Source organism: Lycorma delicatula, chromosome 4, assembly GCF_047948215.1.
Source record: "Lycorma delicatula isolate Av1 chromosome 4, ASM4794821v1, whole genome shotgun sequence".
In the NCBI taxonomy this organism is placed as follows: domain Eukaryota; kingdom Metazoa; phylum Arthropoda; class Insecta; order Hemiptera; family Fulgoridae; genus Lycorma; species Lycorma delicatula.
The window spans coordinates 190,235,542-190,252,740 of NC_134458.1; the positions used below are offsets into that span (position 1 = coordinate 190,235,542).

General features: G+C 30.8%; 1 pseudogene; it reads right to left on the reverse strand.

Annotated features, from left to right (window-relative positions):
- Positions 1-5,305: 5,305 nt before the first annotated feature.
- On the reverse strand, positions 5,306-16,392 carry LOC142323282 (ras-related protein Ral-a-like; annotated as a pseudogene).
- Positions 16,393-17,199: the final 807 nt, after the last annotated feature.

Below are 17,199 nucleotides of genomic sequence, written 5' to 3' on the forward strand. Positions count from 1 at the left end.
ACCTCAGAACAAAGATACCATCTGGCATACATCAAATGGTATAAAGAGACGAAAAAGACCGTACGAGTAATCAAATCTTTGGCCTTAAGAAATCATAAGACATTCAATGAAATAGTCATATCGTTCCCTAAAATACTTCTGATGTTAAACCCCAAATTAAAATTTCTGTCATGTAACAGAAATAGTCTACAAACATTCCATATTACTTTCTTTTCTTTTTTTGCGGGGGGGGGAGGTGAAAAACGTTTTTACGCATTATCTTTGTCTGAATACAATGACTTTGTTTTAAAAAATTAATTAAAAAAAAATCTTTAAAAACAATTAAAATATATCTTAAAATGAAAAATTAAGATAATAAAATTACCATTTGCTTTACGGCAAATAAATAGCTTAAACACAGTAATTAAAATTTTTTAATGAAAACGGATGGCCCTACGAAATCATAAAACATAGATAAATTTGTTTCATTATCCCCTAAAATTGTTTGTATGTTAGCCCCTAGGTTAAACTTGCGATGTAATGCCGCATAACAGATAACAATCCGCAAGAATGTGGTGCACTGTTAGTTGGCAATGCCAACACAGTGCACCACACATTACAGTGATTATTATTCCATATTACAAGCATAATTTAATAATATTTACTGAAAGTGATAAATTTTAAAGATTAAGTATCAGTTAATCCCATACAGTAATATTATATTTCGGCAATTGTTAATTTTTTTTAAATTTATACTTTGAAACTCATCCGACTTTCAGACAAATACAAAATAGTAGTTTTCCTATTAATTTTTTGTAAAAATGTAAAACTTCCTCTCAAAAAAAAATTAATAAAAAAGGATATCGAATAAAAAAATTAATATAAAATATACGAAGAAGCCGCCAACATTAAGGAAAGAAAAAGGAATTCATCATATTCCATAATACGTACTGACAAAAAATATTAATTTTTAAAAGGATAATCATTAATGAGGAGTTAAAAATATTAAGCCGTTAATGTATTTTGTTTTATTGAAAAAAAAAACAGGAAATTTTGAGTAGCATCTTGTAAATTAACACGCATGATAATAATGTTTACTACGCAATAATAATAACAATAATAATATTAAAACTATTAAAATAATAATACCTATTACACTTACTTATAATAAATATTATAATTATAATTTATGATTGTAAACTAATAAAATGAAACCAGGCACGGCGATTGAACATGTTGTTATGATTATACATATTGTAATAATAATTACTAAAAGTCCATATATAAATCCAATATTTCTTGTTCATTTTTTAAATTTTTTATTTATTAATAATGATTATAATAATTACACACTTTCAATTACATTCATACACAAATGTACAAACACATACACGCACAGAATGGGGAAAAACCCCCAAAAATAAGCAATAATAATGATATACAGTACATCACTTATTAAGAAAAAAATGTAAAAATTTTTATCAGTTATTTGAAAATTTAAAAAATTTTTTTTCAGTGGCATGGAAATGCTACATTGAAAAAAGAAATAAATAAATGAAATTATAAATATAATTAACTAAACTTAATCTAGTGAGCATAGATTAAGTTAAGTTAAATTATATTTTCTTATTTCTTTACATAGCATTTCAGTGGCATCATCTAAGAAGTAAATAACTAACTACAGTGGTTGATCGCCTACTACATTAATACTGAAAATTCTATAAAATATTCTCACATTAAAAAACAAATGAAAACACCAAACACAACTAAAAAAATAAAATCATAACCAATTACTGATATATAGTCAGAAGAACTCTAAAATAGTGAAGAAGATGAAGAGTCCTACAGCACATGTGCAAACCATAAATTTCTAACACTGGTCCAGTCACTGATTTTTCTATTGTACACAGTACTGTATTTTCATATAAATTTGTTTTATGGTGAATAAAATTTGTTATATTTTTTACGTGTTATCATTTTTGATTTTAAGCGAAGTGCAATGTCGAGTGAATGAAAACACTATTTGTAATAGGTAAAAAAATCTTGTTTTACACATAATATGTATTATAACAAAGGTAAAAAAAAGCTTTTGTTTTCTTTCTAATAAGAATATCAAATGAAATGTTAAATTACTGTAACATTTCAATATCAACAATCAAATTTATAGTAAAAGAATCCTCTGTACAATAAACATAAAATTCTATTGACATCAGGGAAAAACAGAAAATTCTCAAAGCATAAAAATGCTATAATATATGGCTTTGAGACAGGCAAACGACAAAATACAACGAAGAGGGTGTTTACGGATGAAGAAAAGAAAGCAAGATCTGAACGGATGAAGAAATACTGGGCAGCTCGAAAGAGTAAAATAACACGCTTTTCTCAGAAAAGATCCAACTAAAATTGACTTAAGTGGTCCCATGTTGGCCGTAAAAGCATAATAATAAATATGGCTTTGATAGATATGAAATGAAAGAAATAATAAGTAATTTTTATTTAAGACAGAAAAAACATGAATGCCATAGGTAAAGTCATATGCAAGAACTACCGCGTAAAAATAAAAAAGAACAAAACAAAAGTAATGAAATGTAGTAGAAATAAAGTAGGTAGACCACTGAGTATAAAAACAGGACGAGAAAAGATTATGGAGACAGAAGTTTTTATTTGGGACGTATAATTACTAAAGATGGCCAAAGCAGGAGGGGCATAAAATGCCGAATAGCACAGGCAAAACGAGCTTTCAATAAGAAATATAATTTGTTTACATCAAAAATTAATTTAAACATCAGGAAAACATTTTTGAAAGCATATGTTTGGCACGTAGCTTTATATGGAAGTGAAAAATCAACAATCGCAGTACCTAAGAAGAAAAAAATTAGAAGTTTTTGAAATGCGGCACTAGGAGAATGCTGAACAGTTGGATGATAAAGTGACAAATGAAGAGAATTTGTGGCAAATTGATGAAGGATTTGGAAAATCTAGCTAAAAAAAGAGACACTTACAGGCCACATCTAACGGCATCCTGGAATAGTCACTTTTATATTGGAGGGACAGGTAGATGGGAAAAATTTTGCAGGCAGGCAATGTTTGGAATACAGAAAACAATTTGTTAGCGATGTAGGATGCATGGTATACCAAAATGAAACTACTAGCACTAGATAGGGAAGCTTGGAGAGCTACATCAAACCAGTCAAACGACTGAAGACATATGATGTTGTAAATATGAGATTTAGGTACTTACAAAAAATTTAAAATCAGAAAACTGTACAATATTTTATCTTCAATTTCAAAATCTGTCGGCAAAGTGATTAAATCGATCACACCTAATATCTAAGGATAAGGATTCATAAACAAAAGGAAATTAATATTTAAAGAATGGGCCACCACTGTTGGAAATTCAAACATACAGTATTAATTTTAAAAGGTGGTTAATGGAAAAAATACCCATTATATAATTTAATTGAAAAAATAAAAACAGAAAGTAAGAACATTTTGCATCTATAAATGTTTACGACCACAATTGGTCGTAGACTAGTGCTCCTTTCTACATATACGTGTGACCTCAAAACAATAGATTATATCAGGCTAAATTAAAATATTACATTCAATCAGCTAACAATTAATTATGATAAAATTACAGTAATTTCTTTAGGGAGGAATAACAACTATGTCTAAAGAAAATCGGGTCGGTTTTATTTCAGTCATGTAGAAAAAATAAAAAGTGATTACCAGGAAAAGATGGAGTAATGAAGAATGCAACTGATGAATTTATTTTAAGACCAGGTGGTGGTGTGGAAAATAATAATGATGACAGAAGGTAGTAAAATAATGAAACATTCACGTGAACCATTTTCATACACTAGATTGAGGTATGTCAAGCCAATGTTAATAGTAGTGCATATATTTTGTTATATTTTTTATGTTTGGCTGCTACTCCAGTATGTTCACAGCTCTTCTTGTGACTCGTTATCAGTAGATTTGTAAAATAAAACAAAATGGCAGTGACAAGCAAATTTTTTTTTTAATTTAAAGAAGAATAAAACAGATTGACAGATATAAAGGGAGTAATTGGCACAATATCTCCTTAAAACGGACTCAAGTATATATAATCTCTTATCTAATACTCTAAGTTTGTTATACTCATATAAATTTACTTCAGAGAGCTGCCAAAGCCCTTTATGGTGTAAGCCTAAAACTTATCAGCAATATCATTACAAATAATTTAACTTAATTAATATTATTAATAATTTAACTTAAAAACCAACTTACTAAAATTCTCCAAAACAACCTTCAAAAGGAAGTAAATTTTATTTATATAGTAAAGCATATTATAAACTGAAATTTACACTAATTGTTTTGTGCCAAAGTCAAAAAAATTTTGCATTACATTAAAAAAATACAGAATTCAATAAGAACATTTGCTTTTGCTTTTTATTACTTTATTTAAAACTACAATTTCAAGTTGTTTAGCGACAAAATAATCTATTATAAAACCTAAGTTTTTAATAAAATTTCACGATTTATGAAATCTGGATAAAAAAACCTTGATTCCGTTAAGGTAAAAAAAAAATCTTCCTTAATTGATCAACTCTAAATACTCCTTAGAGTATTTAGAATTGATCAATGAGAGAGAGAGAGTGTGTGGGGAGATTTAAATTATAGGTAAAAAGGGTTTACAGTACATAAGGGCAACCTACATATATACATACTAGCAAATTAAAAAGAAAAACAATTTTTTTTACTGAAGCGACTTAAAGAACAGTAAAATTCAGTTTGGTTTTTAGAGTTTTCCTTATAAAGCGCATAATAAAAATCTTTTTTTTTTTATTACAAACAGCAGTTTTATAATACGATTAATTTTATTAGAATAAGTTGTTCGTACACAACTCAATTTATACTGTATATACATTATTTATAATATAAAACTTTTTTTCCTTCGACAGACAATTTCTTAATTAAATATCATACATACCATCAAGCACAATCACGTAAAAAAAGAACCAAAACAAAAATAAATTAAATAAAAAAATTTATATAATTATATACTTAACTAATGTAATAATTTAATTCTAAAATGAGACAATAATACAAGCGCGCACTGTAAAATTAAAATTTTTAAAAATAAATAAATACCCAGCAGATATATATAATAAGAATAATAATAATAATTATTTGTTAATAATTATTTTGTTTCACTGAAAATTATAATATATTTTTTTTTATGTGTGTAATAATAATATATAAATTATAAACATTAGCAAATAAGTCCATACTTAATCCTTATTTTTATTCTTCAATTTCAAAAAAAAATTTGTTTTTTTTCTATTTACAAAATAGCACACTTTAATTTCTTTCATTTGCTTTTATCTTTTCCTCTATTGTTACTCATCTTCCATTTTTCTTGATCTTATTTCTCTCATTAGATCAAAAAATACCTGAAAAAAAAAATAAAAAAAACAAAACATTATCTCACAAATAAAAGGAAAAGGGGTACAAGCACATAGTAAGAATCATTTTGATATAGTCAGATTAAACCCATACAAGGAGGTGCAAAAGTAATGGGTTTTTCAAAAAGTACACAACCGTAAGATTAAGAAGGTAGAAGTCACGCATAGGTAAATTTTATTTCTCCCTACATGTCAGTTGGCAACATTACACACAAGGTTAGCAGTTTGTAACGGTTGAAATGTTTTTCTTATGCGCTAGTGCTACACCGGTATAAATTTGTCTCTATTTTGTCAACTATGGCATTTTCCAAGGACGAATGTGTGTTTATTGTGCGTGTAAATCTTATGAAGAAAAGACAAGTTTCGGACAAAATTTCCCAATTCTTCAGTTCCTAATAAGTCAACAATAGTGCATATGATTAATAAATTTCGTGAGACTAGGAATTAACACGATTGGAAAAGCACAGGTCAACCGTCACTGTTAACAGTTCTGGAGGATGTGAAAAAACATATTTGACTTGCTCACCCAGAAAATAATTCAGAAAGTTATCTCTTCACAGGATGGGTTTTCACTAACTACAGCTTTCAGGGCCGGTGAAAAACTACAATCACATGCTTATTGCATCGGTGTCGTTCAAGAACTGAAAGAAGTAGACCACAGAAAATGTTTACAGTATTGTTGCCAGTTTCGTTCTCTTGTTGATGACGATATTGAAATTTTGGATCGTGTTTATTTCAGCGACAAGAAACAGTTTTAATTTGGATGGCTACATTAACAGCCAAACCTGTCGAACATGGAATGCTAAAAATCCTCACGATTCATGAACGACTATTACTCACATGTAAAATTGGTGTTATGCGATCTCCTGGTGTCATGTAATAGAGCCTTTTTTCACCAGTTATGATGTGTTTGAGGATGTCTGGGTCATCAGTGATGTAGTAAACATTTGTTCAGCGATGATTATGCAATGCGGTTTTTACTGAAAATTTAGCAGTTTTGAAACAAATTTGGCTGCCACCCACTTCATCTTCAAAACATTAGTAAAAATTGCTTCACATGACCCATATCAAATTCTTATTTCTTCAGCAACCTCTCCTCCAATGGCAATTCTGTGATTAGCAAGCACAAACTCTAACTTTTTCAACATTTTCATCAATGATTGATGTGCTAGGATGCCCCAGACTTCATATTAACTTTGATATCTTCTCAGACTTTCTGAAAGCATTTTTACAAGTGATAAATTCATTGCCAAAGGCCTTTAAAATTTTATCTTTGTTGCACTTAATTCCGTTTTGAACACAAAATTTCTGATTCAAAATTTGCTATACAAAAAAAATCACCCAACACAGTAAGTATATCTTGTTATTTCACTCTTCAGACAACACATTGCAGCTGGCTGAAAATTAACAAGTATATCCGCTGACATTACTATAACACACAGAAAAAAGATCAACTTAACTGACAAGATAAGTGTGCATAATTCAGAAATTCTCTTTCATTTTTTAACAGACCTTGTATTTTATTATTTATTTTAAAATTGTTTTCTATATTCATTATTTTAATGCTGACGTATAATAAGACGATCAGCAACATTTGAATAATTCTTTCTTTTATTAATAAGTTTTCCTCATTTTTTTTTTAAATAAGTTTTTTTAATGACTTTTTATAAAAACAGTAGGGAAGTAAATTTTAATTTCTCTTAAGACAATTTTTATAAATTCTTATTTTTTTATTTAAAGATTTCTACTTGTTAGATTTTTGTAATGAAATACTGTATCTGTTTTTTATTACATTGTATCTGTTTTTAAGTATTTTTTTAATTTTATTGAAATACATTTACTTTTTTATATTTTCATACTTTTATTAAACATTAGAATGATATGACCACCCTGTAAAAAAAGTTTTTTTTTTTCATTTTCTAGTTATCCAGATTTCTGATAATCCAGATGTAACCTTGCAAAGTTAAATTCAAATAAAAATGGTTTACTGTATTTCTGTTTATTATAATTTGATGGATTCATTACAGCTTCTTATCTATCTAAAATTACACATAAAAAAAAACTAACCTTATCAACATTCTCTCTTGTTTTAGCTGATGTTTCGACATAAGGTACACCCCACTGTTGAGCACGACTTTGTGCATCGGCCAATGTAACTTTTCGTTTTTCATCTAAATCACCTTTATTACCGACTAACAAAAATGGTATACTTTCATCATTTTTTACACGCAATATTTGTTCCCTGAAATGAAATTAAAATTCAACTGAAAATTAATTCATTCAAAATAAATATTTTAACACATTTATCAACATATACAATCCATCATACAAACTGATTTTAAATCATATAATTACATTAAATTTCAATTACTAATACAAAAAAAAAAATTCTAGACGGATAATTGCTATAAGAATTCTGTACTTTGCAAATGCGGTGTGCATTTAAAAGGTACAGTGGTATACTGTTATAAATTAAGCATATTACGTTTTCAGTATGGAGAAAGGAATTTGAATCTGTATACAAGCATCCACATCGTTCTCTACCATCGGTTAAAACACATTGGCTACAATTTAACATCATAGCATTATAGAAGTACGATGCTTAATGCAAAAAAGCATGTAGTTACACACACTGTTCCACCTTTATACAAGTAGAAATACATTTTTGGTATCGCTTACCATACTTTATCTAGTGGATGAGCGACGAAGTAATCTACCAATTCATACAGATGTATTTTTCTAAACTTCAACCTTATCTAGAGGCCCACCCATGTTTCCTGAAAGATGTCCCTCTTAATTTTTGATGGAGAACCTTACTCAGGTTTCAAAACTTGGAGACTGAATGGTCTGGATTCACCTGAATTGAATTAGTAGAATACTCAGTATATATTAATTTTCCCATGAAAATGATAAATCAAATCAAATAAAATTCTTACCTGAAATCTTGTGTCGCTTGAAAACTTTCATCTTCTGTAATTGAAAACACACACAGGAAACCTTCACCGCTGCGAAAATAATTATCCCTAAAACACAAAAACATCACGCAGTTACAAACTGCAGGAAAATTTTAATTAAAAAAAGAAATAACAATAAACAATGAAATACAACATTCTTTTTTAATAAAAATAAATAAATCTGCATCACTTCACCTCCCTCAAAACAAATAATGTTTTCACTAAAACTGAGCATGTTTAATAAAATATCTTAGGTATGACATATGACTGTATGGGATGCAAGTTAAAAGGATTTACTTGCCATATAGACTAAAAAATAAATAATTTTTTAATTGACTTAAAAATGAAGTTTTCTAATATTATTATTTTATCTGTACTTAAATCAAAATATGTGCACGTAGATTTGAATAAATGTATTTACTCAGACATTCAGTAAACTCTCAGAATAATTTGGCAGATCAAAATGAATCTTTTACCGAAGTGTTTATTGAACTCAAAGATTTAATCCTAAAATATCCAGATAATCGCATTATTAGATGAGCAGTAAACTCTAATACTGTGTAATTTTAACACAGTAAAATGTGTTAAATTATACATTTTACTGTGTAATTTTTAAAATAGTAGTATTCTAGATCGTAGATTAAATCACAGTTTTTAATCAAGACATAACATATAGTTCATATAATTAAAAAAATACACAAAATCATACTCTTCCAACTGCAAACTGTTCTCATATATCAGTGATTAAATACAAAATTTTATTAACCACAAATTTATGAGGGTCATTCAAATATAAACCGGAATTTTGCCACATGGACTGAGGAACAGCAGTGAATATAGTGGGATGCTGCAGGTAATTAACTGGATATGTGTGGAGGGGAGCAACTGCCCAGCCACACCTGTAGATCATGTTTCCACATCGTAGCAGAATGTCTGAGCAGGAGATACCATCATCCATTGCATAACAAATTATAAAAGAATTCTTACAGATTCAACAAATCTGTTGAGTCCCAAAAGACAGTTTCCAGAACTTTTCCGGCTAACAAGCGTTTTTGACTTTTTTCCCAAATCCATACTGTTTTTTGTTTTCCGGGATGTAGTGAACCCACATTTCATTGCAGGTCACAATATAGTCCAAAAATGCCTCTCCTTCGTCAAAGTAACTCAGAAGCCACAAGGTCACAAATGGTTTAACAGATTTCTTACAAATGAAGATGTCAATTCCTCTGAAAATTTCTGAATAGACTCCAGGCACAGTTCAGAGAAGTGTTTGATTGGGTTAAAAAATTTTAAGTGGCTGTGATGCAGTGGAGAATGAAAATCCCAAACATCATCTGCATACCAGCGTCAATGATGGCAACATTCAGACCATTTGTCAAAAAAGTGGGCAGGATGCACTGATCAAAGTCAAAAACGCTTGTCAGCTGGAGAAGTTCTGGAAACTGTCTTTTGGGACTCAAAATGTTGTTGCTAATTGAATTCCTAGATGAAAGAATGGCAGTAAATGCGGCATACTTCTTCCAGTGATTGGATGACATCAGAGCTGCTTATCACAACAAATGATATTGGCAACTAATTCACAAGGCCTCCTTCTCCATGACAATATACAGCCGCAGACAGCAACTCAGATTTGCAATAAACTTGCTAAATTTCATTGAAATCTTAAACACTCACCGTAGAGTTCCAACTTGTCACTGTATGATTTCCATATGTTTGGTTTCCTGAAATGGGCTTTAGGAGAGGAAATATTCAAAGACAATACTGCAATCAAGCGTTATGTGCACAACTAGTTGTTGGGGCAGCTTATCTTTTTTTTTTTTTGATAGATGAATCAGGAAGCTACCTACCCAGTGGAGAAATGTATTTCTGTTGAAGAAATTATATAGAAAAGTACAGTAATTTATTTGTAATTTTATCTAATATAAAAACAGCTATGTAAACAAATTTCGGTTTGTATTTGAATGACCTCATACAAATAGTCGACTTATATATTTTTGCAGCAACCATATCTGTGTACCTGTTTACTGTGTACTATATATCTATGTATTTTTCTTTTAATTTTGTGGTATGGCAAAATTAAAAGAAAGGTTAAAGAAAAATGCTTTTAAAGAAAAAGTTAACTTGAAAAGGGCTATGTTAATTCAATTTGTATTTTGTATTTGTATTTTTTTTTTTTTTTACACAAATTAAATTGCTGGTATTCTGTTTATGTGGAAATTCATCAGATAGTAATTTTTGAGATATATTTATCAGTAGGCTGCTTCATCTCAAAGAAAAATAGATTTTTGTTACTTATTCATTCAGGATGCATTTTACAGTTTCAGTTTCCAGATGAAAACGAAAGCCAATATAATTATTTAAAACTTTAAACAAGGACATTTTCTCCATTTTAATGGGGCATCCCAACCCTGTAGTGACATTCCGGTCGCCAACTTTCCCCATTCCTAGCCCTGATGGGCTTTAACAGGTGTCGTCTATTGTCCTCTGACTTTTTACATCTCATAGTAATAAGCCTGGCCTCATTGGGATGCCACCTATGTAAATGCCCGTAGACATTTAAATCAGTAATTTATTAACTCAGTCTTTGCCTTCGTTGTAGGCCCGGACATCTTGAATGTCCTATACTGTTTCCCTCTGAACTAGCTAACAGAGTTCATGAAAGTCCATCTGAACCCCATCTTAATGGGACAGTTGTGATTTACATTCCACGGGTATTTTTTATAGATTTTGGAAGGACAACAAATAGAACAAATAATAATCATAAGCTTTTCCAAGCCACAATATAATGATTGATAACAATTTTATATGTAAATTAAAAAAATCTTGCAAGGTAAGGAAAAAATAAGAACACCCTTGTTTACAGTAGCAAAAAACCTAAACAAACGTATGAAAACTATGCATACGAGTTGAGACAGCTATAAAGACACCTGACCAACACTTCTTACAATAAACGAGTTTCAATGAATACTGATGCCTGATGTATAAGATTTCGCTTCCCTTTTGACTGTATGTTAATTGATCCTTTTTTTTTTATCGCATAGTATTTTTTTATTTTATTTTTAGTAATAAACTAATCAAATTTTTTACTTCGACTTATAGGATTTCTGCTGAAGAAGGAATTATATTTCTGAATAACATAGTACAATACGGCTGGGAATTAGAATAAATTTTGAGTTGTAGAAACTTTTGAGTTATAGGTATTCAAGTTACAGGAATTTTACTGTATATAAATTTTTTCTTTGGTTTGAATATCAAATGAACTTATAAAAACAATGATTACACAAAAACTATTAGAGTTACATCTGTGCGGTTGTGACAAAAGAAAGAAAAAATTATAAATACTGGTTTGTTGCAGGTAGAAGCAGAGTAAAGGGCAATGTGATCAATTTTTTTGTAAAATTGCGTCAATCCACGAGAAAGCGCAATGTGTGTTGTGGTATCACAGATTACTGCGCAGTGAAATTTTAGAAGGGAGTACAGACGACCAGCACCTGATAGCAAGAGTATTGTTACATGGTATGCAAAGTTTAAGGAGAATGGAAGTGCAGTCGACCTTCTGTGAACAAGGCAGCCATCTGTTAATGAAGAGAAGGTAGAGGTTGTGCAACAAGCATTTTTACATAGCCCTTCCAAATACTCATCATGCATCTCATGAACTAGGGATTCCCCGGTCAACAGTGCACAAAATTTTACAAAGAAACTAAGGTTGTACGCATATAAAGTTCAGATACTGTAACATCTATAACCAGATTACGGCTGTAGATTTTGTGCCGTCTTTGTGACCAAGATTTTGCAACGGATTGATAACAACAATGAGCACCTGCAACGTGTGTTTTCCAGACGAGGCCACTTTCCATATCTCTGAGAAGTAACAGCATAATGTGAAAATATGGGGTTCAGAAAATCCATACTTTACCGGGGAAAAAATGAGATATTCCCCTTAAGTGAATGTGTGGTGCAGTTTAACGTACAATAGAATCACTGGGCCCTTCTCTTTCATTAAGCAATCAATAACAGCTAACATTTACCTGGATATGCTGCAACACCTATAAGCTATACCTCAACTAACTGACTCAACCAAGGGTGGTTTTCCAGCAGTATGGTGCACCACCACATTGAGGTTTACCAGTTTGAGATTTCTGAATGAATCATTTCCTGACAGATGGGTTGGGCACAACGGTCCCACTCTCTGGCCACCATGATCAGCAGACATAACTCCCTTAGACTTTTTCCTCTGAGGTTATGTTAAGGTCTGAGGTCTATGCAACACCTGCACCAGATCTGGACACACTGAGATGAAGAATAACTGAAGCTGTTGCTAGTGTTACCGAAGAAATGCTGACCAACACATGGTGTGAAATTGATTATCTGTTGGACAAGCAACAAAAGGTGCACATGTTGAAGTTTACTGACGTGGTAAAAAAAAACTTGGTAATTTTTCTTTCTTTCACAAACCATACAGCTGTTAACTGTTAATAGTTTTTTTGTAATAAATGTTTGTAATCATGGATAGACTTTATGGACACTGTATTGTCCATTCATCCATCCATTCATTTATTTATTTATTATTACAAATAATAACTACAATCTAGTTACTGTCTGTATAATCTCGTAAATTACGTTGTACTTACAAGTGAACCAAATGGCATTAAAAAAAAAAATATTTTTTAAATTACATACAACTTGAAATAAAGTTTTTACGTTCATTGCAGTAATTCAATGCTAACCTGATCGCAGCATAATCTTCTTGCCCTGCTGTATCTAATATATCGATTTGAACTTCTTCTCCATCCAATACAACTTTCTTTCTGTACGAATCAGCTTTTGTGGGTTCATAATCTTCAACAAACTATTAACACACAAAATTTATTAATTATTAAAAAGAATAAAATTATTTATACATTAAACTGTATAATTAAATTTATTGATACAATTATATTAGCATACAGCATACGTTTTATAAATTAGTTTTCAGAGTAATAATAAATGATTTAATAAAATAAAAAAAAATTAATTTTTTATGCACAACTGAATGCAATACATTTACAAATCTGTTAAGGAAAAAGTTCCCTGGCCGGTGCAATGTGGAACCTCCTGGCAGATGCCAACATCCCCACCACAGCAGCAGGCCCGGTCAGCCCATCAAGAGAGCTGTTGGGCACGGACACTACCTTCCAGCCACACCTCGCCAAGCTTTAAGTGCTCTGGCTGGTGGACCCAGCACCCGCCTAACTTAAAAGTTTTGTTAGAATTAATGTTTTATAAATTTTTAAGTGTCTATTTCTTTTTTGTTTCTGTTATTTGTTGATGTAATTGTAGAATAATGTTTAGTGCGTAAAACAAATGTTGATAATTTGTAGACTGTATAGATAAAATAAAAAAGGTACTGAGTTCAATCCCCAATCCCTGGGCCGGTATTATGACATAAATAAAATAAGAATGAAACGTACTAATTTATGGAAGATTAACATATATAACTGCAATAAAAAAATTAGAAAACAATTATAATTAACTTATAATATACGAGGTGTATGATACAAGTAATCAGACTGACTTTTTACTTACCACAAAGTTTTTATTTTTTTCAAACAATAATATTATCCCCTTCAAAGTAGTTCCTTGGGCAGCTTTATGCTGGTGGAGTCGTTGTTCCCACTCCTGGTAGTAGTGGTGGAAGGCTTCAACCGGTAAGGCTTATAACTGGTCGGTAACAGTCTTTTGAATGTTCTTCAGAGTTCCAAAATGACATCCTTTTAAGACATGTTTCAATTTCGGGAAAAGGAAAAAGTCACAAGAACTCAAATCAGGTGAATAGGGGGATTGAGGAACCGTGGGAATGCGTTTTGAGGTCAAAACTTCCCTGATGGAAATGGCTGTGTGACATGGGGCGTGTCATGATGAAGCATCCACTTGTATGCAATGTCTGGTCTCACATGAATCACTCTTTTCCCGAGCCTTACAAGGACAACTTTGTAAAACATTAGGTTGACAGTTTGTCCAGGAGGAGAAATTCTTTATGCACGACACCCCTACTGTGAAAAAAGCAAATCAGCACGGTTTTAATGTTTGATTTGCTCATTAGGCATTTTTTTTGGTCGAGGAGATGACAGAGTGTGCCACTCTTCGCTTTGTTTCAGGATCGTACTCAAATATCCAGTAATCATCACCTGTGATTACACGATTGAAGAATTCTTGGTCATTGTCAATCCTCTCAAGAAGATCAACACACACGTTTCTTCGATTGTCCTTCTGTTCTGTTGTGAGATTTTTCAGCACCAATTTTGCACAAACCTTTCGCATGTCCAAATCGTCTGTCAAAATTTGATGTACGGGGAAAGTGTTTAAATTTAACCGTTCACTTATCATTTTTATTGTTAAACGACGGTCTGATCTCACACGCTCAATGTTTTCGTCAGATTTTGAAGCTGAAGGTCTCCCTGAGCAAGATTGATCCTTCAACGTGTTCTAAGCCTTCCAAAAATGATTTGTGCCAGCGGAAAAGTTATGCTCTTGATAAGCAATGTTCCCATAGGTCTGTTTCAACTTTTCAAAGGTCAAACTCGTGGATTCCCCAAGTTTAACAAAAAACTTGATTGCACAATGTTGCTCTAAAATCCGATGCTCCGTTTTGTAACACAACAAAAACACAACTTTACTGATGGTGCTGTCAAAGATAATGTGTTGGCTGAACGGAGTTGAAACTCGAACTGAGCATGTGAAAGGGATGAACAAACCAGTCTAGCACAGACCGGTAGACACAGTGTTGCCAGATTGCTCGCAGTGTTACCAATCTCATTATTTTTCTCACATAACTTGTATACTCATGTGATTAGACTCGGCTTAATATTTTGATACATGTCCATTCAATATAATATAATTCAACAATAATATAATTGTGAACAATAGTACAATTATGAAATATTATAGAACCTTCACTGAAATTTTTTATGGATATCCCTAACTCAACTTACAGTGACAATCTTTTGTGATAAAAATGGACTGAAGATAAATTTTAGTAAAAAATTTCATAAGAGGAGGGACCAAAATTGAAGCATGTAAACTTTTAAAATTTTCATACAAGATATATTTTTTGAATTTCGATTCTAAATTCCATATTCTATTTCACTTAATAAATATGTTCTGATAATTAAAGAAAAAACAGGTAGTTTATCATATCGATTATAATTATTAAACATAAAATTTTAACTTTATATGTTCACTACTATTCATTAAAATTCCCGGGTGAGCTTAATGATACATCCTATTTATTTATAGTGTTTGCATAGAAAACATTAAAAAGTTTTGTAAATTTAATGTAAAAACATTAAATATGTTTTGTAAACATTAAAAAGTTTTTGGTGCTTAAAAGAGTTTTTGAAAGGAATTCAGGACTAGGTAAAGTTTGAATATCATTCTCATTCATCCTCTGAAGTATTATCTAAACGGTAGTTACCAGAGGCTAAACAGGAAAAAGAAAAGGTTATTTAGAGGTTAGATTCCACTTTAAGGAAAAATGTTTCTGACAAGACTTATGTATCATTGTCTCTAGAATCCAAATTCGAGGTGCAAATGTGTCCCATTTAAAAAAATTAACTTCTAATCTAGTTAGCCCTCCTCTGGTCAAAATCATAATTTTTTTTTTGCATCTTCCAGAAAAATCACTTCCTTCAATTTTAGAAAAGGAGGACGGGGGAGGTCTAGGACACCTGTTTTAAATATATCTATATATATATATTTAAGTAATATATATTACTTCATTTATATGAAGTAATGTTTTTTGTGCATGTCCCTTGTATTTTGAAAATATACACTCAGTCTGTCCATGTAATATTAACTACAGGTACTGTAATTTAATTTTATACTCATGGGTTTATGGGTTGTTTGATCAACAGTGTTTTATTGATTTGTCTTATAATGTAAATCTTTTTGTTTGTGTGTAGTTTTGAAAGTTACACACAAAAAATCTTTATGAAGTTTTATCGGTATACAGAAAGGTTGTAAATTACCTCCATATTTTAATTTGCTATAATATAAGAGATGTTTACAATATAAGAGATCACCTATTTTATTAATACATAACATCAGCACCAGCATTTCTCATGACTGTAATTTTTGAGAATGACAAAGCATTTCAGCATGAACTCTACAGTGGAATATTGATCAGAATGCGTCAAATTCATATCAACACTCTACTAAGAATTAAAAATTTAATAAAACTTCTACATCCACTTCCTTAAGAAAATTTTGCAGGGTATGACTTCAGGTTCAAGTAAACCCTATGAATATACCCCACACCTTTTATACAACCTCACAACCTGGATGTAGAGGGTTGGCATCTGGGTCGTTTTATGATCTGTTCTACAGATCATATTGGCTTTACATGGCAGTTCGTAATATTCTTAGGATCAAATACAGCAAGATTTGATGAGTGGTGCAGCTACCATTGGTGAACTCATATCATTAAATGCACTTCATAGTGGAAGGCTAACTGCATTAGCTGAAGTGATATAAAGCATTGTTGAGCATATTCTCCGATAAACAGGTACTGTTCTATTTCTACCCAAGTAAGTTCTAAGAAACAGAACAAAACTGTTTCATTATAATATATTATTAAATATAAAACTATTAGGAATTTAAAATAGTTACTTTACAACCAATCTATATATAACATTAAATATTTCATGTTAAATGTGTTTTTTTATATAACATTTTATCTATAAGTATGGGTATGTATCCATTAACATCGACTAAATATTTTATTACACAAGTTCTTTAATGTAGTTGTCAACTAAAATAATTCTTTTATTGTAATCATTACA